Source organism: Talpa occidentalis, unplaced genomic scaffold (genome assembly GCF_014898055.3).
Source record: "Talpa occidentalis isolate TD23 unplaced genomic scaffold, MPIMG_talOcc4v2.1 talOcc4.12, whole genome shotgun sequence".
Lineage (NCBI taxonomy): Eukaryota > Metazoa > Chordata > Mammalia > Eulipotyphla > Talpidae > Talpa > Talpa occidentalis.
The window spans coordinates 53,332,852-53,358,392 of NW_023601212.1; the positions used below are offsets into that span (position 1 = coordinate 53,332,852).

Here is a 25,541-nt window from a genome sequence, read left to right on the forward strand (position 1 = left end):
TGATATTTAAGCACTTGATGTGTGCCAGAAGAAATTTACCATAGTATATTATTTTCTGGACTTTATGCTGTTTTGTCAAATATTTTATCATTACATATATACAACTCTAATGAAGTAAATAGTGATTAGTATTTAAACAGTTGTCTTTTTAAATTAATTAAATAGTATGAAAAATCATAGCTGTTTAACTGTAGCTATCATTTCCACTGTGCTTCCTACCTTTTTGTAGATCCATCTTTTGCCCTGGTATCGTTTGCCTTTTGCCTTAGAGACTTCCTTTAACATTTATGATAGTTCAGATATTCTATTTTTTAAAGGTTAATAAAAGGTTTATTTACAAGGGAAAGGGAATTAAGGAAATGTACAACTCAGGGAGAAAATAGGGAAATAAAATTGCAGTTTTGAAAAATTATGTACAATCAAAAAAATTTTGCTGGATCTTGTTACTGAAGGGTGTGAACATACTGCCAAACATTCTGGGATCCCCATCGCTCCCTGGTCTGGCAGAAAAGAAGGCAAAATCAACTGTATGAACTGAAAGTCAGAACAGGCTCCATTCTGCAGGCTGAGCAGGAATCGCTGTCAGATGGGAAAGCAGCCTTAGTCCTGCACTAATGACTGAAGAGCCAGGTGAGATTTTCACAGTGGGTACCTGGCCTTTGCACCTGACAGTGTATTCTTTAGACATCAGGACAGGACAGTGATTCAACTCCCTTGAAACCTTTTGCCTTCCTCTGCCCATTACCATATGAACAGCATTACCATATCTTTACATTTTATTTTATTTTTTATAATAAATTTTATTTTGATATTCCCCATACAATTGCAACCCCCTTATTTTGACCCCAATCCCTCCCCTTCCCACCCCCCATAGAGTGTCCCTGGTTCATAGTTTTTTGTTGATTTTGATTTTCACTTTCTTATAGTTATTCATTTTCCTGGTCCCTTATTTAAGTTTTCTAGATTCCTGCTATGAGTGAGACCATCCGGTATTTTTCTTTTTCTTTTTGGCTTATTTCGCTGAGCATGATCCCTTCCAGCGCCACCCATGTTGCTGCAAATTGCATGTGTTTATCTTTTTTGAATGCTGAGTAATATTCCATGGTGTATATGTACCACATCTTCTTGATCCAGTCATCTATTTTTGGGCATTTGGGCTGTTTCCAAAGCTTAGCTATTGTAAACAGTGCTGCTATAAACATAGGGGTACAGATGCTCTTTGGAATTGATGTTGATAGTTCAGATATTCTTGTAAAAATGTCTTTCTAGTTTTTTAATCTGAAAATGTAGTCCATCTTTACTTTGGAAAAATATTTTCTTTGGGTATAAAGTTCTCAATTGATGTTTATTTCTTCAAATTATGATTCCACAGTCTTCTCAATGCATTGTTTCCGGAGACATCTGTTTTATTCCTTAACTTTATTCTCTGCAAATCACTTATATTGTTGCTCCTGATTTTCTCCTGATCACTGGTCCTGAAGTTTTATTATGGTGTGACATTGTGTAATTTTCATATAATTTCTTCTGTAGGATTTTTAAAAATCCTTGGAAATGGTTTTATTATGTTCATCAAAATTTTAGGACATTTAAGTCATTCTTCAAATATTTATTCTGACACCTTCCTATGCATTGTGTTCTTCAATTATATATTAGGCTGCTTGAAGGTACCCACAGTTTATTGATGATTTATTCATTTTCAAAAATTATTTTTTATGTTTCATTTTTAATACTTTGTATTGCTGCATCATCACTGTTTGATAATCTTTTTATTTTGCTACATCTCTGGTCTATTAATCACAATCAGTAAATTTTTGTCTCAGACTTTGTAGTTTTTCTCCCTTCAGTTTGCTTCACATCTTGTTTAATATTTTCCATGTTTTGAGTTTTAGTTATATGAAATAAAGCATATAAATGTTTCAGTGCCCTTTTCCATTAATTCTAGTATCTGTGTTAGTTCTAAGTTATTTCCAATTATTTGATTTATCTCCTCCATATGGGCTGCTTTTTTCTTTCATTTTTATGCCCAGCAGTTGTTTTATTAGATGATAAACATTATGAATTTTACCTTGTAAAGTGCAGTATGATTTTGTACTCCTATACTTACTCCTGGGCTTGATTCTGGAACATAGTTAAGTTACTTAGAAACATTTAGATTCCTTCCTGGTTGCTTTTAAGATTTCTTCGGGAGAGCTGAAGCAGTCATCAGTTTAGGACTAATTATTCCCCACCACTGAAGCAAAAACCTTCTGTTTAATCTACCCATTGCCCTTTGAATCTTGAGATTTTCCATACTGGGTGCTGAGAATAGACACTATTTTGGCCCTGTGTGAGTGCTGGATGCTTTTATTGCTAATCTCTTCAGATGTTTTCTTTCCTCAAGCCTTAGATAATTTTCTTACATATATATGTGTGTGTGTATATATATATATATATATATATATATATATATATATATATATAGGCTATTATTCTGAAAAATACTCAAGGGGAACTCTCTGCTGAGATCCAAAGCTCTCTCTCTCTCTCTTTGTAGATTTTTTTCTCTTTGGTACTCCCCCCTGAGCATTCTACCAACTTAATTCCACCAGATTCCCAGTTGAACTTGTTCTCTGGATTCCACATATGGAAAATTTATCCCATGGCTCAGAGACCACCATCCTTTGCTCCCTTATGTTGAGTATCTTGCAAACCATTTTTTCCAACTGCTTTGTCCATTTGGGAGGCCTATTTTCAATGGGAGATTAAACATGGTCCCTGTTTCTCTATTTTCCCAGATTGTTCCAGAGAGTCTCTCTTCATAAGTATGTGATTAGACTCAGTACATAGCTGAAAATCAACCAAGACTGAGAGTAACTGCTCTAGACCAACAAATAACCCCAGCAGAAAATTATATCTGTACTTTCCATGGTCAAATATACAATGCAGTTCATGGAAATCCTGTTTTTCTTTTTCCATAATCAAAAATTGGAAGTGATTTCCTTCCTACTACTATGGCCTTTGTCTAATCAATCTTATGTTATTTTCCTCTACATTGCCCTCTCCTTCCCTAACATAGAGTTACTGGTCAAGCCTACCATCACCCTGTGAGGAAGCTACATTGATTATGTTATTTGTTACTCTACTTTGTGACTGAACAGTGGAGGCACAAAGGCCTGTGAATGGTAGAGGGTCTCCACCCCAATCAGAGGCAAATGCAACAAGAAATCTTTGGGTTCCCTGCGAGTCCATAGATTTTAACACTAGAAAGAAGGCAACCCTTAGGGGAGTACCCAGTGCTGTCAACCTGCCGCCTGAGACATGGAGACTGATGTCCCTTGTAATTTTTCCCAGACAAGTGCTGCTACAAATGCTATTATTGTCCTCAGGGCTCTAATTTGAGATTAAAACACTTGTCTTCTTGTCTAACTATCTTTCCACTTTAGCTCTCACTGGAATTCCAGTTAGAAGACATCTCTTTTTTTCACCCTCATTAAACTTATGGGAAAAAGGGACACCCCAAAATGGTTTCAACATCTTCTCATGGCCTCAGAATTCCAGAATTAGCGGAATCCACTAGATAAATCACTCACTCAGGCTCCTACGGTAAGTGCAAATGATATATTATCCCATTTTATGAGTGTGGAAATTGAGACCCTGAAGATTTTTATGGCCATGGGTATGTGCTGCATTAAGGAGAACTAAGTGAGTGCTTAGGACCTTGAAGATTCAAAACTTTTGTCTGTGGCTTCACATTAGACTATAACACAGATAAAATCAAAGCACCCTACCTGGGCATCTCAGCACTGTCATGTAACTGCCAGAGAAGCTATCAAACTCTGCCCTCTTATGAAAGGGACTCTCTGCTGGTTAAATCAGTTATAGCTCAATCAAGTTACGTGAAACAGAACTCCAGGATACTTAGCATAGCTGCAATCACAGCATTGGGCTGTTGCTGTCATTTTGAAACCACCAGAATTTTTATAACATTGTTTATACCATGCGATATTTAGATTTAAGAAATGTGATGTATCTGTAAGATCACATTTAGTGAAATATCAAACTTAGGTTATCATAAAAAATGACTACAAATAGAAAGGAATGTGCTGAGAACAGAGAATTTGATCATGCTATGCAAAAACACAAAGAAAGAATGGTCTCTAGAAGATGGTTTTCGCTCCTCTGACTTTTGCCTGAGTCCTGACCATGACTTCAAGTTATTTCTAATCATGTCACTAGTAAATATGAATAACAGTGATCAGGGATCTTAGTATTTAGTTGGGTAGCAGCAAATGCACATTGAATGAATTACTGAAAAAAGAAATGAAGTACCTTAACATGATCTGGCCTCTATAGGGCTCCTGGTCTTCTCACCTTTTGTTCTTAGTCTTGAATACACTATCTTTCAGCCACCCTGATTTTCTTATTCTTTTTGAAGCATGATCTGCTCATTCTTTGGTCTTTATTTTTCCTTTGACTGAAAAAGTCCTTCTCCAGATCTCAAATTGATACTCTTTCTTATTGACCTTTCCTGACATCCTAATATAAAACAGTTCATTAGATATCATATCACTTTCTCCTTCTTATTTTCACTTTCATTTTATCACCACTAGGTGTTTGTGTATTTGTTTTCTATCTACTGCTGCATTAAAATGCAAGCCCTATAGGGCCTCCCCTGGTGGCGCAGCATTTAAGGGCTGGGCTGCGAAGCTGCCTGCAGGCTCTGCAGCACAAGTTTGAACCCCAGTGGCCGGCAAGGGTCCCACATGGCATGCAGACCTCCTTTGCTGTGTCGGCTTCTCCCCTCAGCAGTGTATTGTCATCAGTCTGCCTGTTCTGTTCCCCGCTCTGGCTCTGGTGAATTCTCTCACCCTCCTGCACTTCTGACTGTACCCAGTGCTTGTGTAAATAAATAAATAAATCTTTAAAAAAAAAATGCAAGCCCTGTAATAACCAACATTTATATAGCCACATGCCCTTGCACCAGTCTAGGTATTTTGTGTGTAATAACATGCTTTATTCTAATAACAACCCTATAAGGTTTGCTATTTTTACCTTCATTTTATAGGTTATGAAACTGAGGCAAAGTCTAAAATGAAATTGCTAGAAAATGACAGCAGGGCCGCACTCCGAGATGAGCTGACTCCATGCTCTTCACTGCTCCTTTCACCCCTTCCTGCAGAGAGTTGGGGACTGCAGTGGGGCCTCCCAAGAAGCAGACACCAAGATGGAGCTAGACATGCAAGACACTACTTGAGAAACCCCTTCCATTTATCATCATGTATTCAAAGTAAGGGAATAGGGGAAAGACACCAGGAAAAGCTGAAAAAAAGATTAGACCATTGTGGAATTCTGATTGTTGTGAAGGAGACAGATAAGGAGGAAGATAGGAAGAACAGAGGAAGATCTAGATTGCAGAATAATCTTAAGATTGTTTCACAAAGGCCAGTCAGCATCACCCATCGGAGGAACCCTATGTCGTTCAGGGCCTGCCTAACTTAGTACCTTTGCATGTTCACACATTAACTGGGAGCAGCCTGTGGGAAGCACGGCCCCAGCAGGGATATGGTGATGAATTTCTGATACATTTCCGTATCTGACACCTAGACCCCTATCTAACACCTAGCAGGTGCTCAATAAATATTTGTCAACGAAATGAATTACCCCTTGGAACAGCAAAGGTACTCAGTGATTATTAACTATGAACAAATAAATGAATAAATGATCACACAAAGCTAAGCAGTCACCTAAGTCCTTTATGATTTTTCATCACCTTTGCTCCTCTGGCGAAAAGGAAGCATGGGGGCACTGGCAGTTAGGGTCACAAGAGACACTTTAGTTCCCCCAGTTCCCTGGCAGTACTGTGCCTAGGCAATAATTTACAAAGACAACTTCATTCCCCAAAGGAAAAGAATGACTCTTGACTGTAGTTTGGGCAGATGTACTTATGGACACTTCAGACCTACACATTTCAAGCACTTAATCCATATAAAATAATGGCCATTCACCCTCCTGAACCCATTCCAAGCTGGCTAGATGTATGATGCCTATTACAGAAGCTTCAGAGCTGGCTCTCAGGCTACAATTTCTTTTCCCTGTTTACTTTCCTTTTTCCCTTAAAACAACAAAAATGTATTCTTCCTCATAGTTATGAAGGCCAGAAGTCTGGAATCAAGTCATGTTAGTAGGGCTGTATACCTGCTGAGGGCCCCAGGGGGGTCCTCACCTGCCCCCTCCTGGCCTCTGCTGGTGACAGGAGCTCCTTGGCTTGTAGCTGCATCTCTCCAGTCTCTGCCTCCAAGAACACCTGGAGCTCTTGCCTGAGGAAATCCAAATTTTCCTCCTCTTTATTTTTATTTTTCATTCTGTAAAAGATATGTCACATACAATTTATCAGCTTAACCATTTTTTAGTCCACAGTTCAGGGGCATTAATTACATTCACCTTGGCACAACTATCACCACATCCGTTTCTGGAATTCTCTTGGTCTTTCATCACTGATATGCCACCCCCATTAAATACTGACTCTCCATCTGCTTCCCCTGAGAAGGCAGCTTCCTTGCTCTCTGACTTGATGAATTTGATGACTTTAGACACCTCAGGCGAGTGGAATCCTACAAAATCTTTTGTGATGGGCTCATCATTGAGGATCATGTCTTCAAGGCCCAACCCTGTGACAGCAGGTGTCAGTATTTTCTTCTTTTTGATGCTGAGTAATATTTGTATTTGTGTTTTAGGGTTGCCATTACAAAATGGAACAGACTGAGTGGCTCAAAGACTAGACATTTATTTTCTCATAGATCTGGAAAAGTCCAAGATCAAGGTGTCAGCAGGTTTGAATTCTTTGAGGCCTCTGCTGGGCTTGCTGATGGCTGCATTCTCCGTGTGTCCTCAGTCCACATTGTGTGCCCCCTCAGTCCACATTGTGTGCCGATCTCTCCTTTGAAGGACATGAGTCACATGGCTCTGGGGCTACTTGCTGGAGATCAGCTCTGGAGAACAGGGTTGAGGAGAGCAATCTGAAAGAACTGAGGAATAAAGATATGAGATACAAAATAGTTTTAAGAGAAACAGGACCCAGGGGACGCAAGACTTCTCCTTTCAAGCTCAACTGTCCCAAGTGCCCAGTGCAATTCATTTTTATTGATACCACACCCCTCCCCTCCTTGTTAGTTACTAGACAATGAATCATTCTCTTAGTATTCAGCCTTGTCCGGGCACACAATCACTGCCAAGGGTCTGTGTTATCAGGTATATTCTACTCCCTTTATAATCTGGCCTGTTTCCCAGACTTACCTTTGCCGACACAGAAAAGAACATTGTGGTCTGGACATGGGCCAGTCTTCCAGCCTGTGTTGACTAGTCTTCCAGTCATGACCTGGACATTCTCCCTGTCTCAGCAGCTAGGGGTCCCCAACAGCTACCCATAAAACTTCATTTTACCTTACATCTTCCAAGGCCCTCTTTCCAAATAGTCACTTTATAAGGACCTGGAGCTGAGAACATCAACATGTGAATATTGGGGGAACTCAGGTCAACCCATAACACTTGGATGATACAATTGTCCAAATCAGGGAATAAGCTTTGATACAAGTCTGTTACATATTCTATGTACTTTATTCAAACAATGCCAATTGTCAGATTTTGAAGTATGTTACTTTCCTGATGTAGGGTCTGTCCAGGAGTCACACAGTGCCTTTGGCTGTCTAGTTTCTTTAGTCTGGAATAGTTCCTTGCCTTTTCTTGTCTTTCACAACCCTGGCAATTTGAAGAGTATGGTTCAGTTATTTTATACAGTGCCCCTCAGTTAGGATGGTAAGTCCCCATGATTATATTTATGTTACGCATTTTTTTCTGTCTTATTCAAATAGTAATGTTTTATTTTTTAATTAATATTTTATTTTATATAATTCTTACATCATTTTTCATTTTTGCACAATGTATACATTATCATTTTGGTTATATTCCCCATACAATTACACCCCCCCTCATTTTGACCCTAGTCCTTCCTCTCCCCTTCCTTCCCCCCCCCGCCCCCGTGGTGTGTCTCTGGTTTATAGTTGCTTGTTGATTTTGATTTTTACTTTGTATTAATTAGTCTTTTTCCTGGTCCCTTATTTAGGTTTTCTAAATTCCTATGAGTGAGACTATCCGGGATTTTTCTTTTTCTTTCTGACTTATTTCACTGAGCATGATCTCTTCCAGCTCCATCCATGTTGCTGCAAACTGCATGTGTTTATCTTTTTGATTGCTAAGTAATATTCCATTGTGTATATGTACCACATCTTCTTGATCCAGTCATCCATTTTTGTGCATTTGGGTTGTTTCCAAAGCTTAGCTATTGTAAATAGTGTTGCTATAAACATAGGGGTACAGGTGCCCTTTGGAATTAATGTTTCTGTGTCCTTTGGGTAAATACCTAGGAGTGGAATTGCTGGATCATATGGAAGCTCTATGTTTAGTAGGTCAAGAAATCACACAGCTCTCCATAGTGGTTGGACCAGTTTGCACCCCCACCAGCAGTGCAGGAGAGTTCCTTTTTCTCCACATCCTCGCCAACATTTGTTGTTGCTAGTTTTTTTTTTTTTTAATATGTGCCATTCTCATTGGTGTAAGATGGTATCTCATAGTAGTTTTGATTTTCATTTCCCTGATTACAAGTGATGTTGAACATTTTTTCATATGCCTGTTGGCCATTTGCATTTCCTCTTTGAAGAAGTTTCTTTTTAGCTCTTCTGCCCATTTTTTGCTGGATTATTTTGTTTTTGTTGAGTCTCATCAGCTCTTTGTAGATTTTTGTGATCAGTCCTTTATCATTAGCGTTGTGTGCAAAAGTGTTCTCCCAGTTGGTGGGGTTTCTCTTTGTTTTTGTTACTGTCTCTTTTGCTGTACAGAAGCTCTTTAATTTGATATAGTCCCAGCTGTTTATCTTTGCCTTCACTATCACTGCTTTGGGCGATGTATCTGTAAAGATGTCTTTGAGGTGCATGTCATGTAGTGTTTCGCCTGTATTTCCTTCTATGTATTTTATGGTTTCATGTCTTATGTCTAGTTCTTTAATCCATTTAGAGTTGGTTTTTGTGCATGGTGTGAGGTAGTAGTCAAGCTTCATTCTTTTGCATGTAGTGACCCAGTTTTCCCAGCACCATTTATTGAACAAACTTTCTTTGCTTCAGTGCATATTCTTTGCTCCTTTGTCAGATTTATGGTTATACATTTTTTTTAAGAAAGCCACAGTAATGATAGTCCTTCTCTGTGTATAATTTTCAGATGCACATATGTTGACTTTTCCACTACTGGTGATGTTATGGTTGACTAATTGGTCATTTGGTTAGAGATCTTTTGGGCTCCTCCATGGTTTTTTTTGTCATAAGTATCTAATGCGAAGATATGTTGACACCATGTAAGTAATTTGTTTCTTGCCAACTTGTCAACCAGTTTAGCTCCTACTGATGACTCTTGCCTGAATCTCTGTCACTAATATTTGCCAAAGGGTGGTTTCCCCTTTCCAGTATTCCTTATACATTTATTAGCTGGAGTCTCAAGGAAGAAATTTCACTTATTTGTATGGATTTGGATTTGATTCTGTGAGTTACAACCCAACACTGCGGTTACTATTTTGCTGCTCAAGTAGTTCTGCATCTGATCACTGGGAGCTCACTGATTAGGTGTCCTTTTGTGAGAATGTGCTAATCTTTGATCTCACAAGATGTTCCAGCTTTAATGTTCCCTGCCCAAGCCTTGAAGTGCTCTTTCTTCAGAGAGTCTGGATTCCTTTTATTGAGAATCACATTTTATTGAATTTGTTCTGTTTGCTGGAGAAAGAGTACTAGGTATGTTCATTGATATGGAGTTTAACTGTATCTGGGTTTTCTCAGGAGGCAGAACTATGAAATATATGTATGAACACATACACACACATATACAATATATATATACACACTTCTTACTATTTCTATGTACCTCTAAACCCTCCAGCTTGTACTGATGCCTCCAATTTCAGTACAGTGCCACAGGCCTATTCGGTCTCCTTTCCCTATGCACAACTCCTTTCTCTGACAAAGAGTAACCCAGCTCTCATGATCCACAGTACGTTTGCTGATTCACAAAATACACCTGGTTTCAGAATAGCTAACTAATATCCTGGCAGAAACAATCCTACTGGTGAAATTACAATATTTGTGTACAGTTTATTATTTAATTTTCTTTTTCTCAGACTACGTGGTCAAACTGCCATTTTCCAAAGTTACTTTGTCTAGTTTATTTACCATTACCCCCTGCAGTGGTTATGTTGTTGGTAATAGGGTGATGTTACCCGCTTCAGTGTAGTTACATTATTGGTAAAAGATCATTTTTTTCTGTTTATATTTCCTTTAGGGTCTTCTTCCCCACCATTCATTTTTATTATATATCTCTGGTTTGACTATATGAGATATTAATAGAGTTCTAAGTCACAACTTTATCTTTAACTCAAGAAGTGTCACATTGCCTGCAGTCCCTTCTACCAAATTCCCTGTGTTCACCCAGTCTGTCCTCTGTCTTGGGTAACCAGTCTTACTACAGTCTAGCTCATCTTTTCAAATTCTTTTTTAAAAATATAAATGAGCACATTGTATATATTTTTCTATTTTTGCTTTCTTATACTCAATCAGCTTGCTGTCAGCAGGTTGGTACTTGTTGCTTCTGTTCACCTAACATTATACCCTAAAATTATATTTAGTTCATGGATAATTTAATTTTCTCATTCTTTTCTGCAGTTGCATAGTACTGTATTATGAGGCTGTATCATAGTCACTTTGTAATATTTAAGTAGTTCCTAGTATTGTGAAATTACAAACTTGCAGTGAAAAATCTTGTCTGTATATTTTTATATTGCTGAGAATGTATTAGGGTAAATTCCTGAGGCTACTTTAGCAATTACTTTGACCCTTTCCCTAGGTCAATAGGTGAGAGCATGCATATTTTTAGTTATGTAATGCCAAATTCTCCTCCAAAAGAGTTGCTCTAGTTTATATTCGTACCAGCATCATATGAGAGTAAATTCTTTCTCCATTGTATCACTAACAAAATGTGTTTTCGTCCTTACTGCTGGATAAGAAATGGACTCTCTGTAATTTAATTTTCATTTGCATTAATTTTCATAAAATCTAATTGAGTGAGTTTGAACATCTTTTCCCATGTGTGAGGGTCATTTTTTTTAATGTTTTCGTGAATTGTCTATTCATAACCTGCCTATCTTTTGATCAGGTGTTTCGACCTCTTTTCTAAGTTTTTCTGAGTATACATATTGGGGGTATGTATACCTTTAATATTTTGTAAATATTTTCTCCCAGTGTATCAGTTCCATTTTGTTTGTTTCTGGTGGCTTTTTTTTTTTTTAAGATTTATTTATTTATACAAGCACTGGGCACAGTCAGAAGTGCAGAAGGGCGAGAAAACTCATGTTTCTGATGGCTATTGCTGAGCAATTACTGTTTGATATATTCAAATTTATCAGAAAGATAGGTGATTTGAAAACTATGTCTTATAATGTGGTTAGACATTTCTAGGGAAGAGCTTAAGGCAGATCATTATCAATATTTTTCACATATTTAAATCACTCTTGTTTGGAAGAAGGAGTAGACTACTCTGTTTCTTCCTGGGAAAGAATTAGTTTAAAAGAGTTGACATTAAAGGCAGCAGCTTTAGTTATAATGCAATGAAAACTCTTCCTAGTGATGCATGGACCTTGGTTTCACAAGTGGCTTGTCCTGTATCACTGGGGGAGTTAAATTAAAGGTTCCCGTCATGGTGTGTGTTCTTCCAAAGGTCAGCTATTAGATTTGGTACCAGTTAAACTGGAGAAGTGAACCCAAAATGGATTGTCAAAGACAGGAGTGCATTAGAGAAAATTTAACATTAAGCCACAGAGCCAAACAGATTAGATGGACCAGTCCTGAATATGTGAGTTAGTATTCTTGATTTTTTGAGTTCTTGCTGCATACCCATCAAGGTAAATGGAGTCAAAATGAACCATACTAATAGATGTGCTGGTTAATTTGCATATTCTATAAATATTTATTGATTCAAGCCACTGATACTGTTAGATATTCTAAATATAGCAGAAAAGACCATTTCTTGGTTTTGCAAGGCATGCAGTCTTAGCAACAGTTGCTTGCTATGTTACATATTTACCATAACATAGTCTCAGGTCAAATTACTTCACCTATCATATACAGATGTCAATAAATGTCATCTCACTGAAATTCAGGTGACTTATCTGGCTATGGATTAAACTGAACCAATTACATACCCATACTTTTCATTCCAGATACTTGAAATATTTTATATGATTTAGTCATCATGACTCTTCTAGGAAAATTGTGAGTTTCAAAAGATTGAGTAAGGTCTGAGAAACAATCATCCCCAAGTAGGCAAGGCATCCGAAGACCCAAAGCAGGACCAATGAACTCACTCAAAACTGCCACTCAGTGGCTAACTCCCACAGCATGACAATCTGGAATCCTTATACTTTTCTTCCAAAGCAGCATATAGAGAGGTCCAAACAATCCATGCACTTGTGAAAAATTGCTTGAGACATCAGGCTAAGTTTTACTCTAAATAGCTGTATTTCTCTCAACCTTTGATTTCAAGTTAATGGACCTCAGGGACATGTAATAATTAGATGTCATTGACATCTAAGATTCTTTGCAGTCCATCTGCTCTAACCTCTCCCATACTATGATGACTAGGATTTGTGAAGAAGTCTTCCCAAGAATTTTTATTACTGATTAACATTATTTCAGCATCTCCCACACTGACTTCTGTGTACCCTATCTTCATTTCCTGATATTTGCCCACATTTCTATACTTTTCTGAACATCCTTCCATTACTCACATGTATGATAATGCTCTTTTGCCTCTGAGTCTTGCACATGCTTCCCCACTGTTTTTCTCCACTGTTTCATTCTCCTTTATCTTTTTCTGGCTAATTCTCACTTAATTTTCTGATCTTAGCTTATCCCTTAGACTAAATAAAACTCTCCTCTTTTATATCCTGAGAGTCCCCTTTGTATCTCCCTTGGAATGCTCAACACAACCACAATTCCATATTTAATGTTTATCTTCCCCAGTGCATTTGTAGGATAGTTTCATTTTATTCACTGCTGTCTGTCTAGATGCTAACCCAACACTTTCGCACATAGTGGTTCAAAAAATGCTTGTTAGGGCCTCCCTGGTGACGCAGCGGTTGAGCGCTGGGTTGAGAAGCTGCCCGCGGCCTCTGCGGCACCGGTTCGATCCCCGGCTGCTCCCCGGCCACCGCAGGAGGGTCCCGCATGGCGCGCAGACCTCTCCTGCCTCCCGCTGCTCCCCTCAGCAGTGTACTTCGGTCCTTCTGCCTGCTCTGCTTCCCGCTCTGGCTCTGGTGAATTCTCTCACCCTCCCGCGCTTCTGACTGTACCCAGTGCATGTATAAACAAAACAAACAAATAAATAAATAAAACATGCCTCTATTAAAAAAAAAAGCTTTAAAAAAAAATGCTTGTTAGGTTAAATGGAAACCAGGACACAAATTTAGTTTTTCTGGCTCCAGTATCACACTATTTACACACTGCAGTCCTGATTGGACATCCCTTTCTATGGAGGTGTCAGGCATATTGACAGAGTTCAAGTATTTACTCTGAGGATCACACGGTTACTTGTGGTACTTAAAAAGTTTACCTGATGAAAGAAAGAGATTTGAGAGATTAAAGTGACTCAAAGTTAGGTGGATATGACTTCACATTAGATAACAATGTCAGCAAGACAGTTTTCCAGAATATAGGATTAAAAAAAATGTATCAGAGTGTCCTGGATTGTCCAGTCAGCAAGGTCAACTATCAGGCCTGGCATTTAAATTTAATGGTGTGATCATTTGCCCGTGTAGCCTTGAGTTCATGTGAGTTCAGGAATCCTTGAGGAAATTTAAGAATAATTAGGGGGGGAAAGAACAAAGGTTAGTTTGTTTATGGACATGTGTAATGTCAAATAGTCTTGTGTACAACTAATGTCAAATATTCTTTTTTAAAAATATTTATTTATTTATACAAGCACTGGGTACAGTCAGAAGCGTGGGAGGGTGAGAGAATTCACCAGAGCGGGAAACAGAACAGGCAGACTGACAGAATACACTGCTGAGAGGAGCAGCGGGTGAGACAGGAGAGGTCTGCATGCCGTGTGGGACCCTCGCCGGTGGCTGGGGATTGATCCGGCGCTGCAGAGGCTGTGGGCAGCCTCGCAGCCCAGTGCTCAACCACTGCGCCACCAGGGGAGGCCCATGTCAAATATTCTTGCCTACAACTAATAAATGATTAAACTGAACAAAAAAATTTTAAGTAGACTATTTCTTTATGTATTTTCTATTTAGTTTTCCTTTATATGGAAGTCATAAATAATGTAAGTTAATAAGAATGGAATTCGAGATCATTTTGTTCATGCATGCATTTTAGAATAGAGTGAAACAAGGTCCTGAAAAATTCAGTAGACTTGGCCTATGGTCACATAAATATTATTAGAGTCCTGCTGATTTTCTCTCTCTTTAAAATGCTGCCATAGTGGTATGTTTGGGAATATGTGTGGATTGAGATACACAAGAGGCAAAATCTTTTAAAGAAGGGGGTTTCACATTTAGACATGTATAGACACTTACTTACACATGACAGTCAACTATAAGCACACCTTGTTTTGTTTGATGTTAACCCTTGTACATAAATTGTCACCACAAACCATGCCCATGTGTAAGATGGCAAACTTAGTAAATGATATGTGTTGCTGTTGTTCTTCATACAGCCATTCCCTCATCCCCTCCCCCTCTCCTCAGGCCCTCCTATTCTCTAAGACAGAGTAATGTTAAGATTAGACTAATTAATAGCCCCACAATGCCCACCAGGTGTTCGAGTATTTAAGTCAAAAGCTAGAAATGATTAAGTGTAGTGAGAAAAAAGGTCAAAAAGCCAAGATAGTGCAAAAGCTGAGTCTGTTATGCCAAAGCATTAGCCAAGTTGTGTATGCAAAGAAGCAGTCTCTAAGGATATTAAAAGTGCTACTCCAAGGTGAGGGTGAGGAGGGAGGAAGGGTCAAAACAGGGCAGGGAAGATCACAAACGATTGTGGTGGTGGATCACAGGTTGTTATGATTGTGGGAGAACACCAGAGGGGAAAGATCAAATGCTATTCAAAAATTAACATAGTTGTAAGAAAATACCTTTCAAAAATATACATAATTAAAAAAGAAAAAAAGAAAAATAGCTCTACTCCAGAAAGCACATAGACATAGTCACTCCTTATTTGCTGACTTGGAGAGCATTTCAGTGGTCTGCATAGTCAAGCCAACCACAACATTCCCTTAACCCAAAGCCTAAGCCTGAGCAAAGCTCTAACTCACTTAATTCTATGAAGGCTGAGAGAAGAGGAAGTTATTGAAGAAATGTTTGAAGCTAGCAGAGGTTTAAAGAAAGATGTTATTCTCCATAACTAAAATAAAAGGTGAAATTATAAGTGCTGAAGAAGCTACAGAAAATTTTCTAGTTGATCTAGCTAACATAATTGATGAATGTGGCTACACTGGACAACATTTTCAGTATAGATGAAATGATATTAGTGTTCAAGTTTTATTATTGAAGAAGTACATTTCATAAGGCTATGTCCACCACAGATAGTGATTCCCCTTATGGATCTGGGCAAAATCAACTGAAAACATGGACAGGATGGATAATTCTAGATGGATGGGTACTACAATTTTGTAAGAAAAAAAAATCAATAAAATTTTTAAAATAGTTGTGATTCATGAGGCGAAGTCAAAATGTCAACATTAATAGCAGTTTGGGTGACTTTGAGGTTTCAGTGGAGGAAGTAACTGCAGAGGTGGTAAAAATAGCAAAAAAAAAAAAAATAGTATTAGAAATGGAGCCTGAAGATGTGACTGAATTACTGTGATTTCTTGATAGAACTTTAATGGATGAAGAATTGCTCCTTATGGATGAGCCAAGAGAGTGTTTTCTTGACATTGAAGCTACTTCTGGTGAAGATGCAGTCACAGATAATTATGTGCAACAAAGGATTTAAAATATACCATAAACTTAGTTGATAAAGCAGTGGAAGGGTTTAAGAGGACTCACCTGAATTCTGAAAGAAGTTCTAAAATGCAGTCAGACATCACATGCTCCAGATAAATCTTTTGTGAAAAGAACATCAAACGACATGACAAACTTGATTGTTGTCTAATTTTAAGAAATTGTCAATGCCACCCCCCTGCTAAGTCAGCAGCGATCCATCCACATCAGGACAAGAAACTCAGCTAGCAAAGATTGTGACTTGCTGAAAGCTCAGGTGATGGTTAGCATTTTACGGAATAAAGTATTTTTAATTAAGGTATATGCATTGTTTTTTTAGACACAATGTCATCATATTAAACAGACTACAACATCACATAAACCATAATTTTCAAAACCACGATATGCCTGTGTATTTGTGATACTCTGTGGCTCTCTGCTAACAGGGACCTTTTAACCTCATCATAATCATCAGTTTATGTTATAGTGCTGGTTATCCAGTGTTCTAGAAATCAAAATCAGGAAAGTGTTCTAGAAATCAAAATCAGGAAAGATAACATGTTCAGGTGAAAAATTATGATGGCTTGTGGTTTCCTTTGGAAGAAATCCACTTCATTTTCTTCTGAGTATTTTCATAGAATACTATGGTTAACTTGATACTCTTAGGTATTAATGGGGAGAACTGTTTATAACTCCAGTGGCAAATCTTTCAACCAAAAAGGTAGTTATTGGCCCTAGGCATGATTTAGGTAATATTCAATATTTCCAAAAGTACTGTTCTGCCATCCCAAAGTTCATCAGTTCTGAAGTTGTTCCAACAAGCCCTGAGGTCTACCTTTGATTTATCAACCCTCCTTTCACAGAGAAAACAATTTTAGTGTGCTAATAAGATTTCTGAGGGGATAATCAGTCTGAGGCTCCTGTTTTCTCTGAGACAACTATGTGTGTTACTTTTCTTAAGCACATCAGAAGTGCTGCTTGAGGGTGGGAGAGAACATGCAGTTTTTAAAGCCTACCATGTTGGTGGAAGTTTTGAGGATTATTTTAAGTTTTGAATAGTCAAGGTATTTTTTTTTTAAGATTGATTTATTTATACAAGCACTGGGTACAGTCAGAAGCGTGGATGGGTGAGAGAATTCACCAGAGCTAGAGCAGGGAACAGAACAGGCAGACTGATGAAATACACTGCTGAGGGGAGCGGCTGGCGTGGCGGGAGAGGTCTGTTGTGCCAGTCAAAGTATTTTAAAAGTAAGAGTCATGTTTTATTTTTTAAGTACCTTTATTTTTTCATAATGGAGGATTCCTCCCCTCAGGTGCAGTCACCATAGTTTTCCTTCCCACCACCAACATGCCAACAGTCCTGCACAATCCATTGCATTCCCCTCCCCTGCATTCTCTACTCTTTCCCTCTCTCTCCTTCTCTCCCTCTCCCTCGTCCTTCCTCTCCCCTCCTGAGCAGCTCAGATCTATGGTCTGCTTTTAAGGATTTTCTTAGGTAATATAAAAATGTAGTATGATTCTAACATTTCCAGAATTGATCCAACCTCTGTTTGGCTTTGTCACTTAAAATTAAGTTTCCTCTAATGCACTCCTGTCTTGGACAGTCCATTTTGGGTTCACTTCTCCAGGTTAACTATTACCAAATCTAACAGCTGACCTTTGGAAGACCATACACCATGACAGGAAACTTTAATTTAACTCCTCCAATGATATAGGACAAACCACTTGTGAAACCAAGATCCATGCATCCTTAGCTTCATTGCATTGTTTAAAAAAAAAATTAGGTTGGATATCCTTTTTTTTTTTTTTTTTGAGGTAACATTGGCTTATAGCACTGTTTGTACTTTGTGCTTTATGCTTTAATGGTCTAGGATCCTGCCTTCAGGTGTTTCTACTCTACTGCTCCCATCACCAAAGCACAGATGATCATTGTTCTCCTTCCTCCCCTCTGGTTGCCCCATTTTTACAGTCAGATTTCCAGGGTTTGTTATTAGTTTGTCTTTATCTGACTCATCATTTGGTTTCTTTATATACTACATATAAGTGATACCATCAGGTATTTTTCTCCTGCCACTCAGGTTACTGCAAATTGCAAGAGTATATCATTTTTTAATATCTGAGTAGTATTTAAAATTATGTGTATATATACCACATCTTCATCCACTAATCTGTTTTGGGCATTTAGGTTGTTTCTATAGCTTCATTATTGCCAATAGTGCTGTAATGAACATAGGAGTACATGTTCCCCTTTGAATGCATGTTTTTGATTTCTTTGGGTAGATACCTGAAAGCAGAATTGCTGGGTAATATGGTAGATCTAGTTTTAATTTTTTGAAAAAGGCCCATACTGTCTTTCATAGTGCTAGACCAGTCTGCATCACCACCAACAGTGTAAGAGGATTTTTTTTTGTCAATATCCTCACCAACACATGTTTCTGGTCTTTTTCATATGGGCGGCCATTCTTATAGGTATGCTATGGTGTCCGATTGTGGTTTTGATTTGCATTTTCTTAAGAACAGTGATGCTGAACAGTTTTTCATGTGCCTGTTGGCCATCTCTAGAACTTATTTGGAGAAGTGCCTATCTGGCTCTTCTGTCCATTTTTTGATTTTTTTTTATGTTGACTTATATGAGTTCTTTGTAGGCATCTTGACTATCAGCTCTGTCTTGGATGTGTGGTGGGCAAATACTTTCTCCCTCAGCAGGCTATATTTTTGTTTTAGTGACAGTTTCTTTCTCTGCACAGAAGTTTTTTTAGTTTGATGTAGTACCAGTTGCTTGTATTCTTTTGTTTTCCTTGCTGTTGGGAATGAATCCCACAAAGACCTCTCTGAAGCCTACATCATGGAGTGTTTTGCTTCTGTTTTTTTCTATGTGTTTTAAGGTTTCAGGTCTTACATACAAGTCTTTTATCCATTTTGAGTTTGATTTTATCAATGTGAGTTTGAGTTTGATTTTGAGTATATAGTATGATAGTGGCCTAGTTTCGGTTTTCCCAATACCAATTTTGAAGAGGCTGTCCTTCCTCTGGTATATGCTCTTGTTTTTATTGTTGTAGCTTAACTGTTCATACAGGTGTGGGTTTATTTCTGGACTCTCAATTCTGTTCCGTTGGTCTGTGTGTCTATATTTGTTCCAGTACTGCACTGTTTTGTTATTATGGCTTTGGAATATAGCTTAAATCTGGGAGTCTGGGGGTGTGATTCCACCATTCTTACTCTGTTTCAGCAGGATTGCTTTGGTTATTTGGACTCTTGTGTGGTTCCATATGAGTTTCAGTAATGGTTGTCTATTTTTTTCAAGAAAGTCATTGAAACCTTGATAGGGATTGCATTGAATCTATCTATTGCTTTGGGTAAGATGGTCATTTTGATAATATGAGGAGGGAATCTTTCCATTTTTTGTGTCTTCTATTTCTTTTAGCAATGTTTTTTATATGTGTAAGCTCTTTACCTCCATTGTTAAATTTACTCCTAAGTATTTCATTCTTTTTGATATAATTGTAAATGAATTGTTTTTCTTGATTTTCCTCCCTCCTATTCTAGGTCATTATTTGCATATAGGAATGTAACTTATTTTTGTATATTGATTTTGTGATCTAACACTCACTGAATTGATTTATTGTTTCAATTAGTTTTTGTTTTTTTTTTTAAGATTTGTTTATTCATTTTACAAAAGAACTGGGGTACAGGCCAGATACACGGGAGGGTGAGAGGATTCACCAGAGACAGAGCAGAGAACAGAACAGGCAGACTGATGAAATACACTGCTGAGGGGAGCAGCAGGTGAGACAGAAGAGGTCTGCCCCACCATGTGGGACCCCCGCCAGCCAGCCAGCCAGGATCGAACCAGCGCTGCAGAAGCTGCAGACAGCTTCACAGCGGGGCGCTCAACCACCTGCACCACCCGGGGAGGCCCTGTTTCAATTAGTTTTTTAGTGGAATTTTTAGGATTCTTTCTTTATATTACCATGTTATCTGCAAATAATAAATTTACTTCTTCTTTCCTAAATTGGATTCATTTTACATCCTTCTCCTGCCTAATTGCTCTAGCTAAGACTTTCAATACTATTTTAAATAGTAGTGGTGAAAGTGGACATCCTTGTCTTGTACCAGATTTTTTTGGAAAAGCTTTCAGTTTTTCACCATTGAGAATGTTGTTAGCTTGTGGATCTGTCATATATGACCTTTATTATGTTAAGTTATGTTCAATCTATCACAGGTTTTTTGAGGGTTTTCATTTAAAAGGATGTTGAATCTTATCAAATACTTTCTCAACATCTGTTTACATGATCATATGATTATCTTTTTGTGATATATGGTGAATTATATTGAGTTGGTTTTTTTTTAGATGATGAACCACCCATAAGTTTCACTTGGCCACATGTATAATCCTTTTAATGCATTGTTGACTTGGTGTGCTAAGCTCTTGTTGAGAATTTTTGCCTTCTTTTGAATGTATTGAACATTTTTTTAATCATTCCATTTTACAAATTGTTTTTGTCATTTTAGAGTTTGCCTTAGAACTTATTGTATAATTCCTTAATTTATTACTTTTCTATTTTCAAATATTATACCACTGCTCATAAACACTATTTTTTTAACACTAAAGTATTTTTAATAGTATACTTGTATTTCACTCTTCCTGACCTTTGTGCTATTGTTGTCATAAATTTTGCTTTCATAGATACTATAAACCAAAAAAATATATTATTGCTTTTATTTCAATATTTATCTGTTGCAAAAAATTACATAATTAAAATATTTTATATTTCTCCATATAGTTATTTCCAGTGTTTTTACGTGTATGAATTCATATTCCATTTGGTGTCATTTTCCTTCTACTTGAAAGCCCCCTTTAACATTTCTTTCCATTGTTGATATCTTCGGTCTTTATAAGTCTAAAAGAAACTTTATTTCACTTTCATTTTTTAAGAGATATTTTTCTTGGAGAAGGAATTCTAGGTTTTTTTTAAGTTAGTTTTTTTATTGGCCAAGTGTCTTCCCTCACATTGCTTTTCGTAAGAAATCAGTTGCTCTTACCTTTGTTCTGTGGGGTTTTTTTTGTTTGTTTGTTTTTTGTTTGTTTGTTTGTTTTTAGGAAACATTGATTTACAATACTGTATTTGTTTCAGAGGTATGTTGTTTTTTTTAAATTTCCAGCTGTAACAAATTTGACAGCTATAGTAATTTAAAACAGCAGAATTATAATCTTACAGTTAAGAGGTCAGAAATTTGCAATGGTTCTCACTGGATGAAAATCAGAATATTGACATGGCTGCATTTTTTCTGTAGAATGCATTTGCTTGCCTTGTTTTACCTCCTAGTAACCTCTTGAATTTGTTGTCATGTGAGCTCTTCTTCCACTTTAAAAGTCAGCAATATCAGGCTAAGTCCTTCCTGCACTGTCATCTCTCCACTTCCCTGATCTGTCTTCTTCTTTCGCTTTTGAGGACCATTGTAATCTTTGACCCCTTCAGTTAATCCAGGATTAGTTCTCCATCTGAAGGTACCTGATTAGCAAAGCTTATTACATCTTCTTTAATCTCTTTTGTCATATAACCTAACATATTCACAAATTCTAAGGATTAGGACATGGACATTTTGGGGAACCAGTTGTTCTGCCCACCACAAGTTGTATGTATCATGTATTTTTCCTCTGGATGCTTTTAAGATTTCCTTATAGCATTGCTTTTGAACAATTTTACTTTGATAGTCCTTAGTGTTATTCCCATTTCTTTAATGTTTTAAGCTTATGTTTTCTTTTTAGTAAATGTAAATTCTCCTCAAAATTGTATCTTTTAAATTTTTTTCTCAAGCTTGCCATACACTTTTCTGAAATCACTGTTTATATCCATTCATATATATTATGTATTATAATGGTCTCAGGGAAGTTAGGGATGTGAGGGTTATTGGTGCCATCACCAACTATCCTTAATTTTTTTTTTAATTGACGTAAATTGCATTATAACATTATACAAATTTTAGGGGTGTATCATTAAAAATCAATGTCTATGTGTCTTACATTAAGATCACCAGTAAAAGTTGACTCCTTTTACCTGATTTGCTCATTCCCCTTCCTTCTGTTAACCACTATTTTGTAATTTCAGTATAAGAGTATGTTTTCGTGTTATTTAGTTCATCCTGTTTTCTTGCTATACCACATGTAAGTGAAATTACATTGTTTTTCTTTCTCCGACTCACTTATTTCACTAAGCATAATACCCTTTAGGTTCACCATGTTGTAGTAAGGGCCAAGATTCCACTTTTTTTTATACAGCTGAGTAATATTCCATTGTTTGTGTATATCACACCTCCTTTATTTAATTGTCTGCTGAGGGGTTATTGAGTTGTTTCCATACCTTGACTATTGTAAATAGTGCTGAAATAAACATGGGGTGCATATATCTCTTTGAATTTGTGTTTTAGTATTTTTAATATAAATAACCCAAAGTGGGATAATTGGATCATATGGAATTTCAACTTTTAATTTTTTGAAGGCCTCTTGATATACTCCTCTTCCATAATGGCTGCACTTATTTGCATTCCAACCAACAACGTACAAGGCTTCCCTTCTCTCCACATCCTTTCCAACACATTGTAAAAAATTACATAATTAAAATATTTTATATTTCTCCATATAGTTATTTCCAGTGCTTTTATGTGTATGAACTCATATTCCATTTGGTGTCATTTTCCTTCTACTTGAAAACTCCCCCTTTAACATTTGTGTTTTGGATAATAGTCATTGTGCAGGTATGAGGTCATTTCTTACTGTTTTAATTTGCACATCTCTAATAATAAGAGATGACAAACAGTTTTTCATGACCCTGTTGGTCATCTGCATGCCCTCTTTATAGAATTGTGTTTAGAAATACTTCCCATTTTAAAAATAGGTTATTTGTAATTTTGTTAAGTTTTATGAGTTATTTATATATTCGAAAACCCCTTGTTGGATGTATGATGTCCAAATGTCTTCTCCTATTCTGTAGGGTGTTTTTATTTTTTTCATTTTTTTAAAGATTTATTTATTTATACAAGCACTGGGTACAGTCAGAAGCACGGGAAGGTGAAAGATTTCAACAGAGCCAGAGCGGGGAACAGAACAGGCAGACTGACAAAATACACTGCTGAGAGGAGCAGTGGGCACAGCATGAGAGGTCTGCATGCCATGTGGGACCTTGCCTGTAGCCGGGGATCCAACCGGTGCTGCAGAGGCTGCAGGCAGCTTCGAGGCCCAGCGCTCAACCGCTGTGCCACCAGGGAGGCCCTATTTTTTTCATTTTGATGAAAGTTTCTTTCACTGTGCAGAAGCTTTATAGTTTGGTATAGTTGTATTTGTTTGGTTTTTGCACTTATTATCTTTGCTGCCAGAGTGGAGTTCCCAAACACATCTCTAAGGCCAAGGAGTGCATTGCCTATTTTGTCAAGGAGTGCATTGCCTATTTTCTTGTATGTATTTTATGGTCTCATGTCTTACATCTAAATTTTAAATGATTTTAAATTATTTCTCTTGGTTTGGTGTTAGTAGTCTATTTTCATTCATTTGCATGTGGCCTTCCAGTTTTTGAAACACCATTTAACGAAGACACTATCTTTGCTCCATTGTATGCTCTTGATGAATTATTGTACATTCATCACTTACATATGTGTGGTTTTATCTTGGGGCTCTCAACTCTATACTATTGCTCTGGGTATGTATTTATTCCAATACCATGGTATTTTGATTACTATCATTCTGTGATATAATTTGAAGTTAGAGTGCATGGTCCTTCCATTTATGTTCTTTTTCTCACTGTTGTTTGGTTATTGAGGGTCTTTTGTAGTTCTAATTAAATTTCATGATCATCTGTGTATGTCTGTGAAGAATGCCATTGCAGTTTTGTTAAGGATGTATTTCTTTATATTTCTTTAGGTAATTCAACCACTTTAACAATGCCAATTCTTATAATCCATGAGCAGGTAATAACTTTCCATCTCTGTATTTTCTTCTATTTCTTTTAACAATGTCTTATAATTTTCAGTGTGCAGGTGTTTCACTTCTTTGTCCCAAGTGTTCCAAGTTATTTAGTATTTTTGATGCAACAATTCTCAATAGAATACTAGCAAACCCAATTCAAAATAAACCAAATTGAAGAGAATCATCCAACATGATCAAATGAGATTAGTCCAGGATACAAGGATGGTTCAACAGCCACAAATCAGTTGTGCCTGTTGTGACGTACTACATCAACATAAGGAAGGACAAAATGTGTATGGTCATCTCAATAGACACAGAAAAAGCATTTGATGAGATTTAACATCCTTTGTTGATAAAAGCCCTCAACAAAATAGGTATAGAAGGTACATACCTCAACATAGTAAAGGTCACATATGACAAATTCACAGTGAAATCATAGTGGTGAAAAACTGATACTTGTCCTCTAAGATCAGGAATAAAAAAGGATATCTATTCTCACCACTACTATTCAGCATCATGTTAGAAGTTCTAGCAAAAACAATTAGATAAAAGTATGTAGAAGGTATCTAAACTAGAAAGGAATAAGTATACCCTATTATTATTTGCAGACAACATGATAGAACTAGAATTCCAAAGACTCCACTAAAATATATATTCTAAATAATAAAAACAGTGAAGTGTTAGGCTACAAAATTAATAAAATTTTGTTTCATTTCTATACCAAGTAACAAACTAGCAGAAGAGAAATCAAGAAAATATTTACTGTTTTTTGCATTTATGTTTCATATAAAATAGTTATTTGGTCTATTAATAGAGTTTTGATCAATTTTAGAAAATGTTCAATTTTTTTCTGTAACCCCCTTTTTAGGGATTCAATTACACTTTTATTAGGCTGCTTGAAATTTCCTCACAGATTACTATTACTCTATTTATATTGTTAAAAATTCTTCTTTCTCTCTGTTTTTTTGGGGTATGTTCTCTAGTTTACTGTGATTTCTAGTTTACTAATTTTTCCTTTTGTAAAATGCAATCTATTAATCTAATTCAGTTTATTTTTCATTTCACACTTTGAAATTTTTATCCCTAGAATCTTAACTTTGGTCATTTTTACATCGTCCGTATAAGGGACCAGGAAAAAAAAATAACTATAAGAAAGTTAAAATCAAAATCAACAAACAACTATGAACCAGAGACACTCTAAGGGGGGGCGGGGGGCGGGGAGGGGAGGGATTGGCATCAAAATAAGGGGGTTGCAATTGTATGGGGAATATAAAAGTAAAATTTATTAAAAAAATAAAAAAGAGATTTTAAATACATGGAACTTATTTTAGTGTAATAATTGTTTTAATGTCTTTGTCAGGTACTTCTAACATCTGTGTCTTTGAGTCACAGCTGATTAGTTTATGTTTTGTATGGTTTTGTTTTACTGGATCTTTGCACCCTGGTATTTTATTGAATGCTATGTACTTTAAATCCCCTTGTGTATGCTGGCCTTGTAACCAAACACATTACCACAAATGCTCTTGAGCTTTGTTC

The 25,541-nt window shown here is 36.9% G+C and overlaps 1 long non-coding RNA gene across 1 annotated transcript in view; it reads left to right on the forward strand.

Annotated features, from left to right (window-relative positions):
* Window positions 1–577: 577 nt before the first annotated feature.
* The window catches only part of LOC119241210 (uncharacterized), a 62,419-nt gene continuing 37,455 nt past the window's right edge, over window positions 578–25,541 (forward strand). The window contains exons 1-2 of the long non-coding RNA XR_005124266.2: window positions 578–630; window positions 3,423–3,582. This is a non-coding gene — a long non-coding RNA (uncharacterized LOC119241210). The remainder of the gene's footprint in view (window positions 631–3,422; window positions 3,583–25,541) is intronic.